The sequence below is a fragment of the Hemiscyllium ocellatum genome, chromosome 18 (assembly GCF_020745735.1).
Source record: "Hemiscyllium ocellatum isolate sHemOce1 chromosome 18, sHemOce1.pat.X.cur, whole genome shotgun sequence".
Lineage (NCBI taxonomy): Eukaryota > Metazoa > Chordata > Chondrichthyes > Orectolobiformes > Hemiscylliidae > Hemiscyllium > Hemiscyllium ocellatum.
The window spans coordinates 25420070-25447669 of record NC_083418.1 but is presented as its reverse complement, the minus strand read 5'-3'; the positions used below and the strand labels follow the sequence as shown (position 1 = coordinate 25447669).

Below are 27600 nucleotides of genomic sequence, written 5' to 3'. Positions count from 1 at the left end.
AGCCAGAGCTGCCAGTTCTGCATTACCTCTATCTTGCCTTACCATTTAGTGCAAATACAAAGGTTATCTCTGTTGTCAGCAGTCTATCAAGAGACCTCTTGGTCAGGGGGTCCCATAGCGGTAAGTCAAGGACAGCCTGTGATATCAGTCCAGGGGCTTGAACACCATCAATCAGCTACATGGGGAAGTCAGAAACGAGATGCTGTCCACATAACGGCTGAGGAGCTGAGTGTCAGGCAGCCCACTGCCTCTCTAGGCCTTTCCCTGCATTGTTGTGTGCTGTATTCTACTGTAAAAAGAGAGTGGCAGGTAGTAAGGGAGTTGTTAACAGTTGTTAGTGTTGATATAGGGGGAAAGGGCTGAGGTGGCCTGAGCGGGTGAGCAGAGGGCATGTAGTGAGGGAGTTTTGGGGGCAGGGCAGAGTGAAAGTGAGTGAGTGAGGATGTTGCTTGTAAGCGTGATAGGGGTAGAGCACAATTCTTGGTGGGCAAAGGGTATAGGTGCAAAAGTAGAGTGTAATCCTGGATATCCAGGCAGTGGGGAGTTCTTTTGGCTTTATTGAGTGGAAGAATCAAAACATTGAACTTGAGGGTATCAATAGTGGTGTACTAAGTAATTAATACGGTGTGTTTGGAAAGACAAATGAGAAAATTCATTAGGCTCTGCAGAGAGAAACTCTCCATGGAACTTGACAAAATTGACAGCCAAAAAAACACAAGTTTCAGCCCAGTGTCCCTCCCTAAGAATCTATACGTCTCTGATAGCTATAGATATAATGCCACAAAACATGGATGTGACTAGTAGTGATAGTACAACCTGCGCATGAAACCGTGACTAGAATGTAATGAGGCTCCCTGCTCAATGCCATTTTTAACAGCCCAAGTTTCTCTCCCTGGATTCTGTTTTGACTCGGGATCAGTGTGGTGATAAAATCTGAATGGAGAACCTCAGCCATTCGTTGAACTTTACAGAGTAAAACCCAATGGCATAGACCAACCCAAACCAAGAGAGATTTCACCCAGGCAGTGGGCTGGGTGTTTGGGCCACCTTTCAGAGGACATCCCAACGGAGCCTTAGTGGTGTTGCTCCTAGCTTTGCAGGAAATGTTGGTATCAATGACCACCTTCAACCCATTTCTCTTCATCTTCTATTTGAGCTCAATCTCCTGGGGCATTTTCTCTGCAATTTCATTCTCTCCCACCAATTAAGAACCCATTCTAATCTCCTGGGCCTTGCTCCCTGAACTTCCATTAAGAATGAACCATATTTATTAAAAGCTTTATTTTGGACAAATACAGCAACACCATTGCATTCCTTGCTTTTATCCAGGTAGAGTGGGTGAATAGACATGGAAGGGCCATATCTTGAGACGGGGCCTTAGTGGTCATGGGAAAGGGGGATACCATGATGTGCCATGGAGATTATTTGGAGAGACCATACCTTGACATGGAGAGCAAGTAGAGGATCTTTTGAACCCAACCTTCACCAGGATCCCTCATGCAAATAATGGTTCACTATACTTCTGAAATGCCTTGCACTGGTAGATCTTGTCAACTCTATGATAATTGCAGGGGAATAGTCCATACCCATCTCCGCAATAAAGCCAGTCACGGTGGGAATGCTAGGTGCAGATCTGTGACCTAAACCAACTATCCCTTTTTAAAAAAAGGCACAGCCAAAAATCAGAAGATCTGGGAATAGTGCGGGGATTCCTATATTTGGGTCCCAGCTGCTATTTATGATGAGCTCCCAAGTGGAGCTGACATGGCAATAGTCTGACCTTGGCTGCAGTAGCTCAGCAATGTTCTACCTACCTTATAGTGGCCCACTGATCCAAATGCCTTCCCAGTGCCTCTGGAGACATAAAACCCTGCTCCTTGGTTCAGGTGTCAGGCAGCAATCGCAGGCCAATCACATCCAGGCATATCTGCTGTCGAAAAATCAAAGCATCATTATTATTGTGGCATGCAGTTGTTTTTCACACCCTGGTTAAACCACAGGAGACCCTTCCATTTTGAGATGCAACAAATGCTTTGGAGAAAACAGGATGCAAACAGTTCAGCACAGGTGGCACGATGGCTCAGTGGTTAGCACTGCTGCCTCACAGCATCAGGGACCTGGGTTCAATTCCCGTCTCGGGCAACTGTCTGTGTGGAGTTTGCACATTCTCCCTGTGTCTGCGTGGATTTCCTCCGGGTGCTCCGATTTCCTCCCACTGTCCAAAGGTTAGGTGAATTGGTCAAGCTAAATTGCCCGTAGTGTTAGGTGTGTTAGTCAAGGGTAAATGTAGAGGAATGGGTAGGTTGCTTTTCGGAGGGTTGGTGTGGACTTGTTGGGCCGAAGGGCCCGTTTCCACACTGTAGGGAATCTAATCTGATCATAAGCCTTCGAGAGGGATGGGAGTGGACAAGCACAGCTCTAGAGAGGAGCTAAATTTCAGCACCTAGTCAGTGCTAACTAGCCTCTGCAAAATTTAAATGTTGGGGACAGATGTGAAACGGAGTGCTAAGCTGTTCAGGAGGGGAAGGTTTTTGTTGCAGCACTGTGTGTGTGTTGGCCTATTACACTCTGGGAAAGGTCAACAGCTCAAAATGGGTATTATTCTACTAGTTTCTGCATGACAATCAATTACTTTGGGATAGACTGCATTTCTGAAAGTGGACTGTGATTATTTTTTTCTGCCACATCTCTACTTCCACCCCAAGCGATGCTCTTGGTAGTAACTCACAGGTGTCCCTGGCAATGAGGGTTAAGGGCTAGATGAGGCAAACCACGCCCTTGCCCGTAATATACTCCCCTCATGATGGGTTATCCAAAGTTTGGAAGCATCCAAAGTTCCCCTCATCTCCCATGATAATCTCCCAGAAAGCAGCTGCTGTGCATTCACAATTTCTCAAGGAAGATTCCGAAATCCATAAGAATGAGAGCGTGACTCCTGGACCCCAGTAGATTCAGTGCAGAGCATAGAAAATGAAGTCCTGGCAATCTGAAGAAATTATGGCAGAAATCTATGACCAACAGTCTCACAATGGGCTAAACTTGATCAATTCCTATCTGGGCTCATACAGTAATATGCAAAAGAGAATGAGAATTCTGCTTAATCCCACTCTTTAAGCTACAAGTTGTCTTAAACACGGAGATGCCTGGAGTTCAGACCTCTATCATTACTGCATTGATTCCTAGACTTTACAGACAATTCCATTCCTGCTAATGTAGATCAGTAAATATGGGTGATGAGTGAGCAGGAATTTGGACTGAATTTATACATGAGTGCTGTCCAATAATCCCAGCATTCAAGTTAGGGATGAGTCTGTCAGCATTAGCACATGGTTTGCAGCGGTTCAAGAAGGCAGCTCACCACCACCTTCTCAAGGCCAAGAAGGGACGAGTCATAAATGCTGGCCAGCCAAGTGGGATCCATGTCCGTGAGTGAATAGAAAGAAACCAAACTCTTAATTGGGTTGAGTCAGGACTTGTGTCCCCATCTGAGAGGAAGTGCTACCTTCAAGAGATGCTGACCAATCAAGTAGCCAATGTCTCCCCTGTGCTAGCAGTGTCATAGGGTGAAGTGGCTACAGCTGGTACCACAGTAAGCCTCTGAAGAAAAGAAGTGAGGAATCTGAAACAAGGAGGACCTGGGTTTCTATGGACTAGGGTAGTGTTGTGGATGGCGCTGCTGGAGAAGGGAGATGGGGAGCCTCTGATCAACCTGAGGGCAGGCCTCCCTCAACACATGTCTTTTCTTGACATATTAAAGACATGATAACAGTGAGAGGAGGCCTTTACATGGCTAGTAATTTGTCACTTAAGAACTGAATTGCCCCAAAGTCAAATGGCTGTGTCAGGCTTCCCTTGCTGTGGACAATATTGTTGCAGGGGCGACATGGGATGGTACATGACCCCACTGCCATGGGCCCAATTTTTACACACCTGTCCTCCAACTCTCCCACTCTCTGGGAGATGGGAGCATAATAGGTGTGGAATGGGACACCAAAGGCAGAATTTTGGACAAACTGAAATTTACAAAAGGCAGAGGCAGGGTGACCACAGCTGACAGCAAGAGAATTGTCAGGCAGAATTTTTAAGCAAACCATAGCCACCCTTAACAGCAGGAATTGGGATAGGTGTGGGGAAGCAGAACTGGATCTGGAACCCATTGTAAAAGCTCTCGCAGTGTGGCATTGGCATCTCACCTTCTAGGTTTTGCATCAATCGCAGAGTCCAGACATGATCAGATCTGCATTAGTGATTGGGTCGATTTGTCTTTCGAGTTGCTCTACCAGGGGTCTGTTTGGATGTGTTCTACATAGCTCCCAAAGGTTTCAGGAGACAAAGTGGGACAACTGGTCCCTGGTCTTCTGGAGATTCTATGGGAGCTGGGATGTGTTAATCCCTGCAGAGGGAAGGACAAAGCCAGCCCCACCAACTGTACAGGCAAGGGCTGTTGCAGTCAGCAGCCAGAGTGTCATCCCTTGAACCTGGATTCAGTGCCATAAGAGGTTCAATGACTTCTCAGGACTGTGGCAAAGATGAATATCATCTGCCTTATTGGAACCAACTCCCATGCTTGGACTACCCCAGCATTCTTCAGTACAGCACACCACAGACCAGCACTCCTTGCAGACCCATTATTTTCTCTCTCTTGAAACTCAACATCAGAACAACCAATGGTCACATTGATGACATTCTCATATCCTTCCTTTATGATGACCCTCTGCAAAGTTGTTGCTACATCCTTCCCAATGTGATTCTCATACTCATCATTCTCTAATTTCTCTCCATGTGGCACAGCACATTACTATAGAGAGAGAGAGAAAGAAAGAGAGAGAGAAAAAAAAGAGAGAAAAAAGAGAATAAAAGAGGGAGAGAGAGAGATAAGGTACAGAGGACGTAGCCTTGGAGATCAGGAAGAATGTGAGTGAGATGGAAGGATTTTCAAATCTGGGAATGATTCCTCTTGGGGATTGTGAGTAGGGGTTGGGGTCAGTAGGGGGACAGCAGTGGTTGGGCCTTGAGGTGCAACAAGGTTTTGCACACTCAAATTATCGGAGTCGTGTCTGGCTGAGCTCGCCATGGGATTGTCTGGTAGCTCAGTACCATTCTTCTTGCAATCCTCTTGCTCCACTTGCAATATGGTGGCCTTGTCTGGCTGTGTGTGCCCTATGAATCAATATTTGGAATTAAGGTGGATAAGGGGAAAAAGTGGGCACAGGGTGCCACTTTCGCTCAAGGATTTATTGCAACGGGGTCAGGTGAATATTGTTACTTAGGGCCTTGCTTATTCTTGACTTCTCTCCTGCCGTCTACTGTTACCAGTAAGGTTTATTCCCTATCACTTTGCAAATTAGTCCTGAAATAGGAGAAAGCTCTGTTTCTGAAATGAAGGACGTAAATTTGGATTTTCAGTCCAGTCTGACTGAATGTGTACAATTCAAGGTTTGCTGTTCCCCCTAACTCTTTTCCTGTTATATTCCATCATGGATTGTGGGTATTGCTGACTAGGACAGTATTTATTGGCTGGGTTAGTAGCATAGGAGCCAATGTTGGCAGCAGATAGAAAGATGACATAAATGTAGGACCCCTTGTGCCAACTGTCATTTCAGAAGGAGCTAGAAAAATTCCAAAGAGCAAGAAAAATTGAGGTAAATGCATATAATGTATACCAGATATGGATAAATGTTTAATGAGACCAACAGCTTCATAACAACTAAACCCATATGTGATGCTACAGATCTTTCTCCATCCAATTCAACCCTCAGGCCTGAACAACCCTTTTGTGACCAATGTCTAAAGCTAACACGACGCTGATAAAATTAACGAATAGGAAGATAGCTCAGCTGCTTCAATTCGGGTGAAAGTGAGGACTGCAGATACTGGAGATTAGAGTCAAGATTACTGTGGTGCTGGAAAAGCACAACAAATCAGGCAGCATCCGAGAAGCAGGAAACATCTCCTGCCCAAAACGTCTATTTTACTGTGCTTTCCCAGCACCACTCTACTCTTGACTGCTTCAATTTAAGGTTTATTTGTAAGGCAAGTGGAAATAAACTACTTTAGCAATGTAGAATAGAATAGTAATTTATTGTCACACGTGGTTTTACAAAAAATCCAGTGGATAGTACATTATGGATTCTCCCCATGTCTACGTGGGTTCCCTCCGGGTGCTCCGGTTTCCTCCCACAGTCCAAAGAAGTGCAGGCTAGGTGGATTGGCTATGCTAAATTGAACATAGTGTTCAGTTAGGTGGATTGATGTGGAAACTGCAGGCCCGTGTGGATAAGGTAGGGGAGTGGTCATGGATGGGTTGCTCTTCAGAGGGACAGAATGGACTCGATAGGCTGAATGGTCTGCTTCCACATTGTAGGGCTTCTATGAAGTGGTGGAAAAAGAAGCAGGATGTGGCAGGCCTGCTGATCAGAAGCAGACAGACTCAGGAGCTGAATACTTCCTACCTACCCTGCTGCCACCAACTTAAATGTGTAAGTTTGAACACTAGTACTACCTGATGCATTTTTAAAACCCTTTAAATTACAGAGACATTCAATCACCCTGTGTAAAAGATAGGAAGATAGGCAAAATTAATTTTGTTTCAGTGAAAGGATTTCTTCAGCACCAAAGTATCAAAATCTACAATGAGTCACTCTTAAAATGTTGTTGTCTCATCCTAATTAGTGGCAAAGAAAATTGTCAAAGCAGAAAGAAAAATCACGTACAGTTGCTGAGCTGTTGATAGTATATCAGTAGCACTAAGTGAAATATTTGTAAAGCAGAAATACTCATGTCAAATGACATTCAGTTAATGCCAAATTAATTAATGTCAAACATCATTTAATGTCAAATTAATTAATGTCAAAGACATATTTCGCAGTGGGATGTTCAACTGTGTAGCAAGCACTTGGTTGAATACACAAACATTTCTAAAATGTCCCATCCCCTGCCTGTTTAGTATGTTTAGAACGAGGAAATACAAGATGTTTTGTTTTGCAAAGAGCTCAAGACAACAGAAAACCAATGACATCTTTGAACTGTTTGCATTGATTTTTAAGGCCGAGGTAGATAAACTCTTATAGGAGAAAGTGAGGACTGCAGATGCTGGAGATCAGAGCTGAAAAATGTGTTGCTGGAAAAGCGCAGCAGGTCAGGCAGCATCCAAGGAGCAGGAGAATTGACATTTCGGGCATGAGCCCTTCTTCAGGAATTCAGGTAGATAAACCCTTAACCAACAAGGGAGTCAGAGGTTATTGGCGCAGGCAGGAATCTGGAGCTGAGTATCCATCAGCCACAATATGTGAAGGAGCACAGCAGGCTTGAGGGCCTGAATTGTCTACTCCTGCACCTGATTATTCTGTTCATACAGAAATGAAATCAGCCGTCCAAGTTGCATTGAGTGCAGCAATGACCAGAAAGGATTCTGGCGTTGTGAAAGACCTAAAAAGCCTTTGCATACGCACTATATTAATACCTTGCTTACAAGGGGCTTGAAGTGATAGATATTGAGCCAGATCTTCTCAACATCGCTGTTGTTGAACTTGTTAATTTGATGAAGTGTGAGAGGAATAGCTCAGTTGACTTCTGAGTCAGACCAATGTGTATTTAAGGCCAATGCTGGGATTTCCATACAAGCATCAAGGCTGACACCCTAATGCTTTAGTGGGGGTAACACCTGTGCTGCTAAAGATGCCAATTTTTCAGATAATGTGTTAAACAAAGACCTCATCTGACCCCTCAAAAGAATTCCATGATACGTGTTCAAAGAAAACTGGAGAGGTGCCATGGTAACTGTCCTATACATATCTTCCAATCAACATCAGAAAAAGATTTGCTCATTTTCACATTGCTGTTAGTGGGAGCTTCCTGTGGACAGATTGATAGATGTGCTTCCTGTATTCAGCGTATGGAGTTAGTTAGTTTGGATGGCTGGTGTGCGATGCAGAGTGATGACAGCAGCATGGGTTCAATTCCATGGACTCTTTCTCTCAACCTCTACCCTCACCCAAGGTGTAGAGTCTTTCACATTAAACCATCACCAGCTGGTTCTCTTTAATAAGAGAGCAAGCCATGGGTCCACTAGGACTAGGGTGACTTTTCCATTTCCAAAATATTTCATTGACTGTAAAATACCTTGAGATGTCTGGTGGTCATGAAAGGCGCTATGTAAGTGTGAGTCTTTATTTTCTTCAGATGTAGAGCAACAAATTACATGAGCTGAAATTCTGTTCTTGAGGAAATGCCATTTCCCAACATTATGATGCAGGAGCCGATTACTGCAGATGCTGACATCTGTACTGAAAACCAAAAAAATGCTAGAAATCACAGTGGGTCAGGCAGCATCTGTGGAGACAGAGCAAGCTAGCGTTTCGAGTTCAGGTGACTCTGCATCAGAGCCAATGTCATGACCTTGTATGCTGACTTGCAGTGCCTGCCTACACTACCTTCATGATGGGGTAGTGAGGAAAGGCTGGAGTCAGGGTCATCATCTACTGAAGCAGACCTTTAGACAGTAACAAAGGAAGGCAGAGCCCAAGGTGGGCATGTTAGAAGCCCTGCCTCCATTCAGCCCATCTTTATTCATTGGGGCATCAGTCCCATTCTGTAATGAGTGTGAGGCAGCAAACCTTCATCCCTTCATTTCTCAACCCCATGCATCTTCGCTTCTCCTTGTTCTTATCTCCCTTCAGTTCATGGCCTAAGATCATGCCATACTCCTCATTGATCTATGCTCCCTCTATATCTCCCATGGTCACTCACCATCTTCTGAACTCGAAATGCTAATTTACAAGTATCCATTTTGTACAGAATTCATAACACCTATGATAACATGGGGAAATCTTTGAGATGTTAAAAAAAATGGCCAAATTAAACAAACCTCCATTCAGAAGGGCCACTCCAAATCTATAATTCTAGCGTGGTTGTAAAATTGTCAAACTCACAATTCCCTTGAAGGCTGGTTTAATCATCACCTGCTGAGCTGAATTTGTCAGGGGTGTTTAGAACTCAGCAAAGCATTCATAATGGGAGTCCACTGTAAAACTCTGTCAACATAACCTCCAAAGCTGAATATACTAAAGCCTTTGGAGTCACTGAAAAATCACAACCTTCTATTCCAGCTTTGAAGAAGTGAAACAATTAAGACTCAGCTAATCAGATATCTGAGCTGACATTCAATGAAAATATTAAACCACAGGGTTCAACTGACACAGTCAAACTAAATATCAACGTAGAACATAACTTTATTCACTCAATAATTTACTCTCAACAGCTGAAGACTCTTCCACTTACAATGGAATAGTAATATAATAGTCACTTATCTTTTAAGAATAGAATCTTCTAAGCAATTACTGCATTCAAATAACTTAACCAACAAGCATTTTATTATGATGTGCAAAGTTAGCAATGCTTGAAGTTAGAATTTACCTGTCAGAAGGCTCCCAAAGTACAGAAAAGGAATTCCCTATAGCTCACAACACCTCTAAGCTTTTGTGAACCTCAATCCCTTCAGACTTCATCAACACTCCAGGATTGGCTACTCCAACAAAGTCAGGACCAATGAATGCGGGCTTTCCATCTGCGCTGCTTAAAGTAGGTGTGATGGGAAATGGGGATGGGAATCCCAGAATCAGGTCCTGCCCACCATCTCCCTGTCACTGTGGATAAACATCCGGACACCACCACCACTTCCCCTCCACCCCCTACCCCGTGCTGAAGTAGATTCGGAGCACAATCCATACTCTTGCAAACTGGACTAGGATGACTTTCTTGGGGCAATATCCTTATTCATGTATTTGAACTCATACATGCGTTTTTAGCAGATAATAGACCTGAACAAGCCAGTGAATGTTGATGTGTGGGTGGCTAAACTGGGTTACCTTGCAGCCACAGTCAGTGAAATGCATTAGCTGAATAAAACCACGCAAGGTAAGAGAGCTCACATTATTGCTCAGTGCAAAAGAATCAAAAGAAACTGGAAAGTTCTTGTTTCTGTTTCAAAATCCTGTAAATCCCTTCCTAACAATGCTCCGGTGTATCTACATTAAATGGATTGCTGCGGTTCAAGAAGCTCAACACCATCTTCTCAAGGACAACAGGAAATGAGAAATAAATGCTGCCCCAGCCTACATTCCATAAATAAATAATATTAATAATAAATTCCTTCAATCAAGGAGAATACATTGATTTTGATGTAATTAAACTACAGGTGCCAATGCATCTTTCAGATTTACATAACAAATAGATTATTATTTTCCAGGATTTATGACATCTGCCTCACCCCTGTTAGCTGCAAAACCCTTTAGTGGGAATATTGAAGCTAAACTAACAGACTCTATTTCACCACAATGATTAGAAGCCCCCAATAATATTTCATTAGGTGGCTCCCTCATAACTAAGTTTGGTGGATTGGCCATGGCTGCGAACATTTGCATGTTGTGTTCCTTCCAGAATATCTACAATATCTTGACGTTTACTGAGCACTTTTGCCGAAGGGAAATAGATGAAGCATACAACTTCACCAGGAGGACTGGCATCCCCAGCGTGAATTATTCCTTTACCTGCAAAGAGATTACTCTTTGTCCAACGTATTAATACAGTGAAATACCAGAACGGAGACCTTGGTGTACAGATTCATAGTTCCTTGAAAGTGGATTTGCAGCCAGACAGGATAGTGAAGGCAACATTTGGTATGCTTGCCTTTATTAGTCAGTGCATTGAGTATAGGAGTTGGAACGTCATGTTGTTGATTTACAGGACATTGGTTAGGCCAATTTGCAGTTCAAAGAAGGTATCTCACTTCTATCTTCCGAAAAGCAATGAAAAGGAGTATTAAGGCTCTGCAGTACAGTGATAGTATCGCTAACTCTGAAGTACAAGGCCCACGTTCGAGCCCTACTTGACCCTGGATGTGTGTCATAACACTTCCAAAAATAACTAGAAAGCATGTGAATGAACTCCTTCAAATAACCATAAAGCTCTTCAGTATTGATGTTAAACTGAACTACTCTGGAAGCCTGTGCTAGATCTGGCTTCTTAATTTCACTAGGGATTATACATCTTGGTTCAGTTTCTCCAACAAAACCACACTTAATTATGCAGTTTCCAGGTCAATGAGCATTCCCAGAGCATTCCACCCCAACTACAAGCTCCCTGCCCGTGGTACTGCAACCTACAACATCAATAACTTGCAGAACGGAAGTGTCACTGACAAATTAACTTCAATAGATATGAGTGAGTTTGCATAGTTTTATAGGAACAACACGGACGCCACAAATCACTTGGAAAATATACGTCAAAATGCAGTAGAGGAGGACAGGGATTTGGTGCGCAAACAAACAAATCACTGAAAATGGTTATTAGTGAGGCCATTAAGCATGTAAACAAAACCCTTTAGTTCTTTTCAAAAATAATGAAATGGAAGAAAAGAATTAAAGCTAAGTTAAACTTGTGTACGACCTTGGTGAGACCACACATCCGATCACTTGTGGTCGCCACATTCTTAAAGGGACATGGAGACACTAAGATGACGCAAAATGTTATACCAGCATGGTACTAAGTGGAGGTGCAACACTTATTAGGAAAGTTTGAATAGTGCTGGGGCTCACTATCTCTGGAAAATAGAAGACTAAGACCTGATTGAGACACAAAATTAAGAAAATATAGGAGAGGTGTGGAGAACCTTTTCCCACTCGCGAGTGAACACAGAGCAGGGCTAGAAATGTGCAGATAGTTACTGATAAAACAACTATCAATAGTTTCTAGCTTTTTTTAGTTTCTCTAAAAACTAGAAAATTCATTATTTTCTTTTACCTCAGGAACAATTAGGATGCAGAAATATCACAAGAGGTAGTTGAGATATTCTTGGACTCATTGTATTGCTAAAGAATATTCATGAACTCTACAGAAGTAAAGAAAACATTAACTTTATTTGAAACCTATATCTTGGTGCAGCTTCAATTTGCAATGAGGCTGCAAGAGAATGAAAATTCGCATGACTCTGTATCTCCTTTTTGCAAAGATAATGTCTCATTAGCATAGCACATAGTCTGATTTAACCACTTTTACTGCAATTAATAGATAGAGAGTTAGAGATAAAGAGACACATCCAAAGTCTATGAGTAAATGAGGAACAAGTGAATAAAAAGATACGTTGGTGAATTTAAATTGGAAAAGATTGGTGGAGGTTTGTATCAAATATAAATACTACCAGGTTGGGTTGAAAGTTTCTGTGCCTGAAAGCACTTTGTGACTTGGTATATTGATGTTTATTAGTCAGTTAGACCCTTTTCTGTGACCTTCTTTTTATCCTTCTGCATTTTGTTGTACTCCTCCTCTGATTTAACACCACCTCCAACTTATCATTTGTTCATCGAGCTACAGTGCAGGTTTGACACAACTCACTTTGCTAATATGCTTTTGACAGTGTTTTGTAACCTCATGTTAAATGAACACATGAATTAAACAATGCTAATTGGAACACGTATACTTACAAAGTGATCATTTTAGTTATTTACACTTTGCTGGGGCTTTTGTCGCATAGTAGCATGTCCCTACCTCTGAGTCAGAAGTCTGGGTTCAGGTCCCACCCTACTCTAGAGGTGTGTTATAACATCTCTGACAGGTTGATTAGAAAATATCTACACATTGCTTATTGACATTAAGCAACTTGCTAGTTTTTTTTTATTAACATGTTTTTCTAATCAACCTGCTCAGAGATCTTATTAAACACCTCTGGAGTAGATAGGACTTGAATCTAAGCCTCCCAGTCCAAGGGTAGGGACATTCCCTCTGCAACACAGGAGGGACCCCATATACCCAGCTCGGTTCACTTCTACCAGCAAGTGGGAACATCCTTGTCCAGATAAGGAGAGAGTAATGTTCACGAACAAACATTTTCAATGTATTTCCAATTAACACAAATCCTTGTTTCCTCATGATCTCTATCTATTCACTCACAGTGTTGGCACCTTAATTCAGTCATCATTAATGTCACATTAACTGATTTGATGAATTAAAACAAGAATTTAAAATACAGGAAATTGGAATTTAAAATAATGCTGGGAATACATAATAGATTAATGTTGATTCAAACTTCATCTTGTCATTCACCATAAGTCAAGAATATTGCGGCTTTGTCATTTCCAGCCAAGTTCAAGTTGTACATGTATAATCCATACCAACATAGAAACAGACTCTTCAGTCCAGTTAGTCCATGCTGACCACGTTCCCAAACTAAACTGGTCCCACCTGCCTGCTCCTGGCCCATGTCCACCCAAACTTTTCCTATTCATGTATTTATCCAAATGCCTTTAAAAATTTTTTAACTCTACCTGCATCCACCACTTCCTCTGACAGTTCATTATACACGAGCCACTCTGTATGTAAACAAAGTCACCTCTCATGTCCTTTTCTAAATTTTCTCCTCTCACCTTAAAGATTTGCCTCCTAGTTTTGAACTCTCCCATCCTTGCTATTCACAGAGATCAGTTGGAGGGAATGTTACTTTCTCAATACATTCCTCTTATTCAGATCTTATGGAATGGATCTCAAATCAGAGCAGAAAATGTGTTCAAAGAGAGCCATCTTCATAGCTGGGATTAAACATGGTAGCCCTGTGTTTCCAACTCTCACTTAAAGGGAACATGGTGCAATATCACAAGCACAGGAACTGGTGAATTATCCATTGAATTCTAATAACTAACATTCTAGTTCCCGTGACAATACATTTGATGGGAATTAAAAATTTAGTGTCCCAAATTCACATCACATAGCAGCCTTTTTAGTACTCATACCTTTTCTCAGTGCAATAAGTCATGTCTCTGAAGAAACAGGGTACACTGTATTACATCCTAATTAACTTGACCTACTTCTTTAAGATGATTAATTTTAACAGGAATGCTGCATAAAACTCTACCTGGATACAATTTGTATCCCATGTACAATAGTGCTCATAATTCAGCTTAACCCAGATTATAGACAGATTGCATAGAATTTACTGCACAGAGACAGGCTATCACAACTCTATGTTGGTGTTCAGGCTGTACACAAATCTCCTGTCACATACTTAATCTCAGTCTAATAGGACATCATTCTGGTCCTTTCTCCCTTAATGTATTCATCTTGATTCCCTCTAAATTAAACAATGCTACCAAAATGGTAACAGGTAAGTGTTTAGAGTAGTTAAGGGAGGGTTGGAGAAATGAGGTCCAACGGTTGTGGGGGGAGGGGGTTAGAAGAGGAGGAGTGTAGGTGTCGGATCTGGGGAACTGGGATCCAGCAACGAGGGAGTCAGGTCAGCTCAGATGGAGGGAGTGGAGGAAGGTTGAGTCATAGAGTCACAGAGATGTACAGCATGGAAACAAACCCTTCAGTCCAACTCATCCATGCCAACCAGATATCCTAAACTAATCTAATCTCATTTTGCCAACACTTGCCCCATATCCCTGTAAACCCTCCATATTCATAAATCCATCCAGATGTCTTTTAAATGTTGTAATTGTACCAGCCTCCACCACTTCCTCTGGCAGCTCATTCACACATGTACCACCCTCTGCGTGAAAAAGTTGCCCCTTAGGTCTTTTTTAAATGTTTCCCATCTCACCTTAAACCTATGAACTCTAGTTCTGGACACCCCCAACCCAGGGAAAAGACCTTATCTACCTACCCTTACCATACCCCTCATGATTTTATAACCCTCTGTAAGGTCACCCCTCAGCCTCCGACACTCCAGGGAAAACAGTCCCAGCCTATTCAGCCTTTCCCTATAGCTCAAACTCTCCAACATTTGCAACATCCTTGTAAATCTTTTCTGTACCCTTTCAAGTTTTACAACATGCTTCCGGTTAGAGGGAGAACAGAATTGCACACAATATTTCAAAAGTGGCCTAACCAATGTTCTGTACAGCTGCAACATGACCTTCCAACTCCTGTACTCCATACTCTGACTAATAAAGGAAAGCATACCAAAATGCCTTCTTCACTATCCTATCTAACTGCGACTCTACTTTCAAGAAACTATGAACCTGCACTCCAAGATCTTTTTGTTCAGCAACACTCCCCAGGATATTACTATTAAGTGTATAAGTCCTGCTCTGATTTGCCTTTCCAAAATGCAGGGCACCTTACATTTATCTAACTTAAACTCCATCTGCCACTTATCAGCCCATTGGCCCATTTGATCAAGATCCCATTGTTCTCTGAGGTACCCTTCTTCTCTGTCCACTACACTCCAATTTTGGTGTCATCTGCAAATGTACTAAGTATACCGCCTATGTTCACATCCAAATCATTTATATAAATCATGAAAAGCAGTGGACTCAGCACTGGTCACAGGGCTCCAGTCTGAAAAGCAACCCTCCACCACCACCCTCTGTCTTCTACTTTCGAGCCAGTTCTGTATCCAAACGGCTAGTGCTCCCTGTATTCCATGAGATTTAACCTTGCTAACCAGTCGACCATGAAGAACCTTGAGAGGCAATGGGTGGTCAGGTTCTGTGTAGGGTTGTGTCTAATGGTGGTCCTGGGGAATGGATTGTTAGGATTAGTGGCATGCAGAGCTTGATTCTTTTAGCTGCAGTTACAATCACAGTTACAATCAATCTGATGATAATATAAAATGACAATCTATTTCTGAATGTGAGCTTGGATTCCCAATGAAGTGTTTGTCATGCCACACTATGTATGTGCCCTCAGAAGCTTCTCTTTCTCATTGCCCATTCATAATGTGCACTATGGAGAACTCCTCCTGGTTGGTAGCACTTGAAATGGTGGCACGGTGGCTCAGTGGTTAGCACTGTTGCCTTATATTTTTTATATAAATATAAGGTAGGGGAATGGGCCTGGGTGGATTACTCTCCGGAGGGTTGGTGTGGACTTGTTAGGCCAAATGGCATGTTTCCACACTGTAGGCAATCTAACAACTGGGCTTAAAATGTGGTTCTAGCAGTGAAAATCCTGGAAAATCTGTTCAATGCGAGCATTTCTGCAGCTGGTGAACACATGATAATGCAAGCACAGTGCCATAGTTCGTACTAATGTGGTGAGCTGCTTACAAGTCCATAAGATACTTTGCGAAATCTCAGGGAGAGAAACCCTCAATGAAACTGTCCAAAATGGACAGTTAAGTTTTGGTACAGTTTTGCCAAAGTTGCTTTCTGGTGCAATGATAGGGAGAGTTTGAAACTGAGTGGCAGGGAGAGTCTTTTGAGTTAAAGAATTTCTACCTGACATTGGACCCTGATTGGTTGAGCCACAGAATGTTGCAAGTAAAGGAACAAACACCCAGAGTTGTCCATTTCTCCTCTCTCTCTCTCATTCAGTGCAGGGGGAGAAAAAGACAGAAAAAACCCCACGCAAACTCAGAAAGAAGAACTCCAATACAAGAGAAGACCGAGATTCCACCCCCCCCCCCCCCCCCATTCAACTATCGTAGCAAAAAATGACCATCACACTATAGACAACAGTATGTCATCATTGCCAAAATTTAAAAGGATTGTGAGAATTAATTTTCCACCTCGTGATTCAGACTTTTGGTCTTTGGAATTTTGTTAAACATCTAGATATTCTTTTTTCACCCAAAACAGTTATGTTAAAAGATTTGTGTTTTACCAGTCTTAATCATGATTGAGTGTTAACATATTTTTAGCTGAAAATGTGTTGCTGGTTAAAGCGCAGCAGGTCAGGCAGCATCCAAGGAACAGGAAATTCGACGTTTCGGGCTAAAGCCCTTCATCAGGAAGCTTTAACCAGCAATACATTTTTAGCTCTGATCTCCAGCATCTGCAGACCTCACTTTTTACTTAACATATTTTTAATGGGGTACAGTTTAAGATACATAGTAGTAGATTAGTAACCATTACTTATCGTTACCTTTTGCAAAGGTTAAATATGTTACAATGAATAGTTATTTTTCTGTTACTGACAAAGCCTAGTAAGGATTGTTTTCAGGCTCATCACGAATATCACCAACAAACCCCACCAACTCCCACAGTTACCTTGACTACACATCTTCACACCCTGCTTTCTGTGTAGACTCCACTCCATTCTCTCAGTTTCTCAGTCTCTGTCACATCTGTTCCAATGATGTCAGCTTCTAAAAGGGGGCCTCTGAAATATCCACAATCTTTCTCAATCAAGGATTCCCCACCACCGTGGTTGACGGGACCCTAGACCATTTCAATCCATTTCCTGCACTTCGGCCCTCACCCCTTCTCTTCCCTCCTGCAAAAGCAACAGGTCTTCTCATTCCTGATGAAGGGCTTTTGCCCAAAACGTTGATTTTCCTGCTCCTCGGATGCTGCCTGACCTGCTGTGCTTTTCCAGCACCACTCTGATCTAAACACCTCTTATCCTCACCTACTATGCCACACCATCCACAACCAAAGGGTTATTAGCTGCCATTGCTGCCACCTCCAGGGGGATGCCACACCAGACCCTTCCTCTCTCTTTCCAAGCTTCCGCAAGGACCTTTCTTTCCAGGACATCTTGGTCCACTCCTCTTCCCTCCCAACACCCCCATGGCACCTTCACCTGCAATTGCAGAAGGTGTAACACCTTTTCGTTTACCTCGTCACTCCTCAGTATCCAAGGTCCCACATACCCCTTCCAGATGAAGGCACAATTTTCCTGGCCTTCACTCAATCGAGTCTACTGTATTTGCAGCTCACATTGTGGTCTCCCCTACGAAATACAGACTGAGCAATCACTTTGCAGAACGCTGACATTCTGTCTGAGAAAAATCACCCTGAGCTTCCTGTTGCCTGCCACCTCAACACACCATCATGTTCCTTGGCCTATGTCTCTGTCTCAGGCTTGCTGCGGTCCTCAAGCAAAACTCAGCGCAAACTGGAAGAACAGAATCTCATTTTTGGCTTGGAAACTAAGTAGCCTTTTGGACTTAACATCAATTTCTGTAATTTTCGGGCTAAGCACCTTCTCCCTTGGCCTTACCCCAACCACCTCTATACACACTTGGTCAGCTACTGCATATGACCCATCGTCAACCACTACTGCTCCCTATTAGCAGCTATTCATTCACCCAGGCTGATCATTACCCACCCTTTGTCTGCCCAACTGTTGTTCTCTCTCTCTCTCTTTGGGCTGTGTCTCTACCGAGTGTACACTCCCACATCTCCACTCTATCTTCAGCATATATACCAAATTATTCCCAGCTACAATCAGTTCTGAAGAAGGGTCATTGAACCCAAAATGTAAATGCTGTTTTCTCTCCAAAGATGCTGCCAGACCTGCTGAGTTTCTCCAGCAATTTCTATTTTTGCTCAAGAATTATTTTTGCCCTGAATGTAATGTTAATGTAATATATTCATTAATATAGAATTGCAACAGAATAGCAGGCCATCAACAACGTAGGACATTTGGTGGTGTAATTGGCTTTTTATACATTGTGGAATGTCTTGCAGAACAGGACATGATTATCAGTTTAAAGTTAAAAATCACACAACACCATGTTATAGTCCAACAGGTCGTCCTAGTTAAGTCATTACAATGGAAATCTATAGTACAGCACCTCAACACCAACTGTAGAAGCTGAAGTTGTCTGAAAATGTTCCACTCATCACTCTTAATTAAGTAAAATCTAAATAGAATCCTGGACAGCTTGGCCAAGCATTGGAATAGCGAACCACCAGAGTAGTTCACAGTTTCACTCCTTTGTGCATTACTCTTATCTCACTCTCCAAGTATCCCTTGTTCCCAGGCAACCCTTAAATAAAATATATGAAACACAGAGTGCAAATTAATTAAATATAATTTCAAACACAACGGCTTACTACTCATGAAGTTATAAAATATATTCATGCAATTCAAAGAGAGTACAGATGTCCAACTTTATTGAGATATATTTAAAGGATTCAATATAGAAATATAAAATGTCTATGCAAAGTACAGCCTCCTGATTAAATGACAGAATATTTTTGATGAGAATATAACAGATTCACCTCCCTGTTGCCCAGGAGTGATTGGATTCTAATGTCACTTGCATTTTGCTCTCGAGCAATTACCATTACTCAAGGAAATTTCATTGGAACACAAATGTCAAATAAACTTTAACAATTGTTAATTAATTGTTAAAATTAATAATGTTGCAATTCTATATTAATAAATGTATTACATTAACATAGAAAGCAATTCATTTATTGTTGATTGCAGCGAGGAAAACTTTGCTTTAAAAATGTTTCGGTGCATTTGCTTCCGACTTTATCGGCACTATACTAACTGAGTCTGTGAACCTTGAACTCTGGCAGAGATGTGAAGTGGGAAACGCAATCATGACTCTGGGCTCTGTTGGCAAAATTGGTACTGCAGTATGATCCAAGCAAAACCTTCTGACAGCTTTCGTGTCTTTCAGCTGACAAGGCATTCTGGCTCTGTTCAGCACTGGAACTAATAACCTGAGTGAGATCAGCGCACATCCTGGGAGAATATCAGGCTGCACTGTGACTGGGACCAGATTGTCCCTGTGCATGACAATGTTGTCAAGATTCCTTTGCATGGCATCATCAAATAAAAGGGCAATTGAAGAGTTCTGGTTAGATCATCAAAATGAAACAACCAGAATACCTTTTTGTTCAAAATTCACTTTTTTTTGGTATTTCTATGATTTTCAAGATTAGCTTTGGAGAATACAACATGATTTTATTGCAGATACCAACAATCGGATGGGAACACTCACAGATCAGATTATTGACCATCAGCTATAGCATAAAGTTATAGCTCGAGTTCATTAGATGGGTCGGTGTTTGTACAATGTGTGCAGGAGGGTTTCCTGACACAATATGTCGACAGGCCAACAAGAGGGGAGGCTATATTGGATTTGGTTCTAGGTAATGAACCAGGCCAGGTGTTAGACTTGGAGGTAGGTGAGCACTTCGGGGACAGTGACCACAACTCGGTGACTTTTACTTTAGTGATGGAGAGGGATAATCGTGCGCCGCAGGGCAAGAGCTATAGCTGGGGGCAGGGAAATTATGATGCAGTGAGGCATGACTTAGGTTGTGTGGATTGGAAAAACAGGCTTCAAGAGAAGAACACTAATGAGATGTGGGGATTGTTCAAGGAGCAGCTACTGCGTGTCCTCGATAGGTATGTACCAGTCAGGCATGGTGTAAAGGGCCTTGTGAGGCAGCCGTGGTTTAGTAAGGAATTGGAGTCCCTTGTGAAAGGGAAGAAGGCGGCATATGTAAAGATGAGGCGTGAAGGTTCAGTAGGGGCGATTGAGAGTTATAAGGTAGCCAGGAAGGAGCTAAAGAGGGAGCTAAGAAAAGCGAGAAGGGGACATGAACAGTCTTTAGCTGGTAGGATTAGGGAAAACCCAAAGGCTTTCTATAGGTATGTCAAGAATAAAAGGATGACTAGGGTAGGTATCGGTCCAGTCAAGGATAGTAGTGGGAAGTTGTGTGTGGAGGCGGAGGAGATTGGAGAGACATTAAATCAGTACTTTTCATCAGTATTCACTCAGGAACAGGACACTGTTGCTGATGTGAATATGGAATCACAAATAATTAGAATGGATGCCCTGGAAATATGCAGGGAAGAGGTTTTGGGAATATTGGAAAGGATGAATATAGATAAGTCTCCTGGGCCTGATGGCATTTACCCCAGGATCCTATGGGAAGCTAGGGAGGAGATAGCAGAGCCATTGGCCTGGATTTTTATGTCGTCATTGTCAACGGGAATAGTACCAGAGGACTGGAGGATAGCGAATGTGGTCCCATTGTTCAAGAAAGGGAGTAGGGATAGCCCTAGTAACTATAGGCCAGTGAGTCTGACTTCAGTGGTGGGCAAAGTCTTAGAGAGAATGGTAAGGGATAAGATTTATGAACATCTGGGTAGGAATAACGTGATCAGGGATAGCCAGCATGGTTTTGTGAAGGGCAGGTCGTGCCTCACAAACCTTATTGAGTTCTTTGAGAAGGTGACTAAGGAAGTGGATGAGGGTAAAGCAGTAGATGTTGTGTATATGGATTTTAGTAAGGCGTTCGATAAGGTTCCCCATGGTAGGCTAATGCTAAAACTTCAGAGGTATGGCATTGAGGATACATTAGAGGTTTGGATTAGGAATTGGCTGGCTGGAAGGAGACAGAGGGTAGTAGTTGATGGATTATGTTCATCTTGGAGCGCAGTTACTAGCGGTGTACCACAAGGATCTGTTTTGGGACCATTGCTTTTTGTTATCTTTATAAATGATCTAGAGGAAGGACTTGAAAGCTGGGTAAGCAAGTTTGCGGATGACACGAAAGTCGGTGGAGTTGTGGATAGTGAGGAAGGAAGTGGTAGGTTACAGCGGGATATAGATAAGTTGCAGAGCTGGGCGGAAATGTGGCAAATGGAATTCAATGTAGCTAAGTGCGAAGTCGTTCACTTTGGTAGGAATAACAAGATGATGGATTACTGGGCTAATGGTAGGCTACTTGGTAGTGTGGATGAGCAGAGGGATCTTGGTGTCTATGTACACAGATCTCTGAAAGTTGCCACCCAGGTAAATAGTGCTGTGAGGAAGGCATATGGTGTACTGGGCTTTATTGGCAGAGGAATTGAGTTCCGGAGTCCTGAGGTCATGTTGCAGTTGTATAAGACTCTGGTGAGGCCTCATCTGGAGTATTGTGTGCAGTTTTGGTCGCCATACTATAGGAAGGATGTGGAAGCTTTAGAACGAGTGCAGAGGAGGTTTAACAGGATGTTGCCTGGAATGGTAGGAAGATCGTATGAGGAAAGGCTGAGGCACTTGGGGCTGTTCTCATTGGAGAAGAGAAGGTTTAGGGGAGATCTGATAGAAGTGTATAAGATGATTAGGGGTTTAGATAGGGTAGATACTAAGAACCTTTTACCGCTAATGGAGTCAGGTGTTACTAGGGGACATAGCTTTAAATTAAGGGGTGGTAGGTATAGGACAGATGTTAGGGGTAGATTCTTCACACAGCGGGTTGTGAGTTCATGGAATGCCCTGCCCGTATCAGTGGTGAACTCTCCTTCTTTATGTTCATTTAAGCGGGCATTGGATAGGCATTTGGAAGTTATTGGGCTAGTATAGGTTAGGTAGGACTCAGTCGGCGCAACATCGAGGGCCGAAGGGCCTGTACTGCGCTGTATCCTTCTATGTTCTATGTTCTATGTTCTAAAGTCCCCTCAGCTTCGGAGGAAACAATAGGATTGAATACTGTTGGACCCTTCTTGTAAGGTTTGGCTTAAAAACTGCATTTATAACATTGCATCAAGCTTGCTTCAATTATATAACAAAGAAGGTACCATTTTTAAAATCCATCTTTCTAATGGTGCCTCTGAAGTGATGTTTCCACCTAAGTATCAGATATGCCGAATCCAACTCTAAGATCGCCACCAGTTAGATCAAAATTAATACCATACATGGCAGAGAGGAGATTCTTATCTCAGCAATCTTGAAAATTTCTGAAAACACACTTCATTAATTCAAATTGTATTCTTTGTTATCTTACAATTACTAATAGCAATGTGAAAACTGAGGCACTTTCTTGTAATAAAGAACAAGGACCATTTTTCAGGTGATAACTTGTATTTAAAACACATTCTAATAAATGGCAGAACTGGCAAAGGGAGAAGTAGGATCATGAATGGTTGAGAAAAGAGGCCATTTGGTCTGTCATGTCCGTACTGTCTGCAAGAGCAACTCAGCTAGTCCCACTCATCTGTCCTTTCCCTACAATCCCACAAATCATTCTCCTTCACAGAATAAATTTGAAAAATCACAACTGAATCTGGTTCCAGTGTCCCCTTTGCCTGTATATTTCAAGTATCAACTATTCTTATCTCCGCAATCTTGAAAAGTTCTGAAGTGAATGTTGGGCACACACTTTGTTAATTCAAATCAGATTCTTTGTGATCTTACAATTACTAATAGCAATGCATTCGCCGTTTAGTTTATTGCATTTTATTCTCATTTATTTTGCCTAATAAACTGGTTTTGTTTCAAAAATCATATCTGCTACATTGCATGCTTATGTTTCAGTGAAACCATATTAAATTAGGGAAAAATAAATTGATCTTACAAGTCAGAGTTGAGGCTGGGCTTTGACTGACCTAGTAGTAACACCAGCTGGAATCTCAACAAAGGAAACCCCTTTCAACTCTCATTAGAATAAATTAAATGAGAATGGAAATTTTTTTGCTCAACATTCTATTCTAATACAATAAGTGTGCAAATTCATCTAATAACTGATTAAATTAGGACTTTCAACTGGAATGAACTGATTTGAAGATCCATAGAATTGTATGTTCTGTTTGAAATACATTTAGAATTAACATCTATTCAACCTACATTTTCTTTGCAAGCCTTTTATTTTTAATTAATCAAATTGTTGTGCATCTTTTGTACAGGCTGATTGCTTTAGATTCCATGTTTTGCAAACTGTTTCAGAAATAAGGAACATTAAATATTAGGAAAGGTTTAGAATGCTGTGAATTGAATGTTATGTCATACTGTTGATGTGATTAAAGGTCTTAGGTTAAAATTCACTTTTTAATTTCATTCATGGGATGTGGCCTTTGCTTGTTAGGTCAACATTTATTGTCAGTCCCAATTTGCCTGGAGTCACATGTAGGCTAGACCAGGTAAAGACTTCTCTTTAAGAGAAGCTGGCAGATTTTCTTCCCTAAAGACCAGATGGGTTTTATTTTTACAACAATTGACTGATTACATGGTGGTCATTAGACAAGTTTTTCATTCCAGATTCATATTGAATTCAAATTCCACCATCTGCCATGGTGGATTCGAACCAATCTCCCTTGAACTTAGTGTTCTGGATTGTAGTGATATTACCGCTATGAAACTGCCTTCCCACATGATGAAGCTCATTTGAGGACATGGATTGCAACATTCGATTAGCCCATGTTGAAGCAGCCGGTAGTTGAACTTCTTGCATTCTGTTCATATCAATGACTATACGATGCAGTGCAGTATGAGGTGTACAACTGATCAGTTACATGTATGCATTGGACCAATGAGCGTGGATGGTTCCCAGGATACACCAATAACCTACCCTTTTTTCCAACTAGTTGTTCTCTCTTCAAGGAGACGTGCACTCACTCTCCAGCATGTGCTGCTGGAACTGTGTCAGAATGGTTGGGATGGGTGGAGCCACCTGCCAGAGGGAGATCTGCCCAAAACTCTCATGCAACATCAGACATCTTGGAGGCCGAAGGAAGTGAAAGGCAATGTTTTCTCAGGAGCCAGAAGTCAAACTCATGGACAGGAATAGGATGTGGCTGGAGAGGTCAGTCTTCAAAGTCTGCCACGAGACCATGGCTGCAAAGCTAAAAGACGTTCAACTATCTCACATCATCTCACTAGATGGTCAAGATCACTCAGTGTCTAAAATCACTTCATGTGTACTGCACCTCCATTCTCTCAGACAACTCAATACTCTCACAGCCCTGTCAACCATCCATCAGCGACTTGGGCTCACGTTTAACATGCAGATATCCTCACACCTTATCCTCACACACCTACCAAGGTCCTGGGGAATGTTGCTCAACAAAGAGACCTTGGAGTGCAGGTTCATAATTCCTTGAAAGTGGAGTCCCAGGCAGAGAGGATAGTGAAGAAGGCATTGGCATGTGTGCCTTTATTAGTCAATGCATTGAGCATAGGAGTTGCAAGGACATGCTGCAGCTGTGCAGGATACTGGTTAGGCCACTTTTGGAGGACTATGCACAGTTTTGGTCTCCCTGCTATGTGAAGGGTGTTGTAAAACTTGTAAGGGTTCAGAAAATTTTTACAAGGATGTGCCAGGGTTGGAAGGTTAATGTTGAAGAATGCTGGAAGCACCAGCCACTAAGACAATGTCATATGGGCTCAGAGAAAGAAGAGCTAATGATCATCAAGGATTAAGGCCTAGCATCTAGATTTTCTCACAGTCCCAGTAACAATTGTCTTTAGTTATTTGTTTACAGTAGATATAGTGCAATGAGTTCATTTAAGACAGGAGCATTTTACTCTGAGATGATCAAGTGGCTTTCCTTACACAGACCATACTTACTAAGATCTTACTAAGAAAGAGGATGGTGACAGCATATCTCTCACATAACATGATGAACAGTGCTGATGATTCATCTCACAACAGCAGTCACCACTTTAATGTCCGAATCATGAAACCCAATTTGTGCACTGCACCTTTGCACATACAACATAAAATAAATAACCAGAGCATCAGTTTAACTGTTGATTGAGGAATAAATCTTGTCCAGGCCACCACATAGAAAGTAAATATTGCCTTGGGATTTGTTATTCACATTTTAAGGATAGCTTCCCCATTGGCTTTGGAAATGTAGCACTCTCTCAGTATGGCATTGAAATGTCAGGTTGGATTCACACTCAGATTTCTGGAGCCTGATAGGGTGTACAACCATTCTGAGTTGCATTCTCATTTGATGTTGAAGGTGGAAGTAGGGTCAGAAATGAAAAAGGGTGTTTTTTAAAACCACTGTTTTCCAGTGCCCTCCTGACTTTGGTTTATTTTTTGAGTGATGTAGAATCATAGAGAAGTACAGCACAGACACAGACCATTCGGGGTCCAACTCGTCCATGCCAACCAAATATCCTAAATTAATCCAGTCCATTTGTCAGCATTTGGCCCATATACCTTTGAATCCTTCCTATTCATATACAAACCATCCTCCACTACTTCCTCTGGCAGCACATTCCCTAAATAAACCACCTTTGTGTGAAAAAGGTGCTCTTTAAGTTCCTTTAAATCTATTCCCTCTCACCTTAAACCTATACCCTCTTGTTTTGGGTTCCCTCACCCCAGGGAAAAGACCTTTCCTATTCACCTTATCTATCCATACCCCTCATGATTTTATAAACTTTTATGAAGGTCACCCCTCAGCCTCTGGGGCTCCAGGGAAAATAGCCCCAGCCTATTCAGCCTGTCGCTGTAGTTCTAACTCTCCAAATCGGCAACATCCTTATAAATCATTTCAGAAACCTTTCAAGTTTCACAACATCCTTCCTATAGCAGGGAGACCAGAACAGACTGCAGAATTCCAATAATCCAATGGCCCAATACAGTCCTGAGAGGTCAGGAATGCCTTGGATCATGATCCCAGAAACACCACTTCTCTGAGTTTGGGTACACCATTGAGAGCCTTATAGGAAATTGGAATGTCATGCCTTGTCCTGACTTTTGTTGTGTTTATTGAAGGTTCTGTGACCCTTGGGAGAAGCCTGCTGAAAAGTCATGGACATTCTGACAGTTAAGTGTAAATCATAGCTGTTCTAACATGTAAATGTTTTGACAACTTCAAATGTCACCTCTGGATGCTGTTTTGTCACGTATTTGCAGTGTCACTATTGTGATTGAACGAGCTAGTCATGTAAAAGTCAGTTGAATAATCCATTCTTTGAAATATTCAGCTACATTGGAATATTTTTCCATTGGATAAAATGGCATTTAAAACTGTAAAAGACATGTTGGAAAACCTCTTTCGTCATGTTTTGGAGTGAGAGTTAAGCATCTTTGAAAATAAAATTGCCATGCTGTTGTATGTTTAAAAATCTGATCCACTCCATTTATTGACTTTAAAATGGGAGACACAATAATTGCAACTTAAAGAAGAAAAGTTGTGTTTATAAGTTTAACAGACTTATAAGTTTACATTTCCAATAGTTTATTAAGGTTGCTGGAGCAATTATGAATGCTTGACTGCACAGGTTTCAGTTCCACTTATCTTAGCAGGGGGCTATGTTTATAGTATAAAGGCAATTTTAAGAGGATATTGAAATTTTACGTGTCTTTGGTTGGGTTACTGAATCTGTTTGTTTATGTAACAGATTGACTCCTTGAGGTAATATAATTTTTTAAAAGACCTTTAGGAAGAGAGACTTTTCAGTATTCAGTATATTTGAACTACAATTCTATAAGGTTGTGCAAAGTTTTTTTCCCCCCAGTAACTACTGAACTCTGGCCATCATGTTAACTGGAGGCGAGTGGTTGCAGAAGACACATGGGGAAGAACAAGTGGAGAATGGAAGTTTTGAAAAGCATGGGCGCCTGAAGATCAAAGGAATTTGAGAAGGGAAGAGAGCATTGGGGTTATGGCAGAACATGGAGGGTGGATGGGGGCTTGAAGAATGAGGTTTGGGGGCATAGAACAGTATTGGGAGCTGGGTGGTGTCTCTGAAAACTAGGTTTGCTTGTATCCAGCCTGCCTCCAGACCCACATTATTCCCACATTGTTTTATTTCTTACAATCTGTCTCCTCCCCACTCAAAAGTGCAATAAGACTGGGATTTGGAGAAATGCTTGGGTTTCAGAAATCGGGAATTGGCCCATCTCACATTATCTAAGGCATATTTCTGCATAAAACAAACCATACTTGCTCACACTGTACATAAATCCACATGGAAGCAGCTTTCATCTGTTAACTTGCTGTATGTGTATGGAGGTATTTATGCATGATACTTACAAATATTGAACAGACTGCATTGTCTCACAAACATAAATGAAAATAATAATATAAAGATATTCCAAATTTCCAAATAATCAATACAAATTTAATTTAACTGGTCAACTTTGAAAATGAAATGAGAGTCAGCTGGAGAATGGATGAAATGGGGATGAT

The 27600-nt window shown here is 41.8% G+C and overlaps 1 protein-coding gene across 4 annotated transcripts in view; it reads right to left on the bottom strand.

The window, feature by feature from the left end:
• Positions 1–27600, bottom strand: part of syt12 (synaptotagmin XII) — a 212943-nt gene that overhangs the window by 49300 nt on the left and 136043 nt on the right. For 2 of the 4 annotated variants that reach the window (XM_060838427.1, XM_060838426.1), the window contains exon 2: positions 1815–1930. The gene's annotated coding sequence lies outside the window, so the exon portion shown is untranslated. The remainder of the gene's footprint in view (positions 1–1814; positions 1931–27600) is intronic. The other 2 variants (XM_060838428.1, XM_060838425.1) reach the window with 1 other exon arrangement.